This window comes from Salarias fasciatus, chromosome 11, assembly GCF_902148845.1.
Source record: "Salarias fasciatus chromosome 11, fSalaFa1.1, whole genome shotgun sequence".
Lineage (NCBI taxonomy): Eukaryota > Metazoa > Chordata > Actinopteri > Blenniiformes > Blenniidae > Salarias > Salarias fasciatus.
Genome location: NC_043755.1, coordinates 35,640,011 through 35,641,115, shown reverse-complemented (window position 1 = coordinate 35,641,115; position 1,105 = coordinate 35,640,011).

Below are 1,105 nucleotides of genomic sequence, written 5' to 3'. Positions count from 1 at the left end.
GGAGAACAGAACGTCTGTCTTCGCTCTGAAGGCGGAGAGCATGCTCGGGACAGGGCGTTACTCAGAGGACGTGAGACGTCAGGATGTCTGGACAGTGCTGGAGACTGACAGCAGAACCGCTGCCTGCTGACTGGAGCTCAGCAGGGAGGGGAGGAGTGAGGAGAAACAAGACAACATGGACAGGCGAGGAGTCCCACGGACGGAGGAAGACAAGAGGACGCACAGGGGACGAGACACAGAGGACATCCTGTCCTCCTGGAGGGGGGGTGGGGTGAGTCATGAGTGAGGCACACACAGACAGCCCACCTGGACACGGCACCGTTCGGTTCTGTTTAGCACCACCGGATCACAGATCGGTTCTGAGTTTGAGAAGAGAAAAAAACCGGGCTGAGCCAAGTCCCGGAAAAGAGAAAGTCCCTCAAAGTCCTCAAAGTCCCTCAAAGTCCCCCATCAATCACCTCTAGCAGAGCTACCCGTGGATCTGCTGGAGAACCCTGTTGAAGAATGATCAAAGGCACTAAGGCAGACGGCGCATCTCGTCTACATCCAGGGAGTCAAAGGTCACGGCGAGCTGTCTGACAGCTCAGAGCACTTCACTGCTAATGGCTACTATGAAGTCTTTGGAGGGGGGGGGGCAGACATTCCATAGCACTTGATCCTCAGAGTCAAACATGCAGAGTGCACAGATTCATGGGGGGTTGACGTACGTCCACGTCTTGTCCTGCAAGATGGACTCTGGTGGAACCGTCCATGAAAAGAGCCCTTGAGTGGGGTGGGGGTGGGGGTGGGGGGCGCAGAGGACGAGGGCGGAGTGGGACAGCAGCTTGTCTCATTTCTTCTCTCTCGTTTGCTTTTTAAATGACATATCGGGTCCGTTGGGGGGGGGGGGGGCAGTCTCTCTCTGATTCGGCTCAGGGTTGCGGTGTTTGATCTACTCCCCCGGTTGCTGCTACGCCTGCGGCGGCCGCGGCGGAGGAAGACGTGTGGACGCCACGGAGCTCTCCATTCTGAACGGGACGCTCTACGCTGAGGGGGGGGGCTCCACTGGGGGGCGCGCTGCCGGAGAAAAGGCCCGAGAGGCTGTGATGGACGGGAAGCGCTCCTC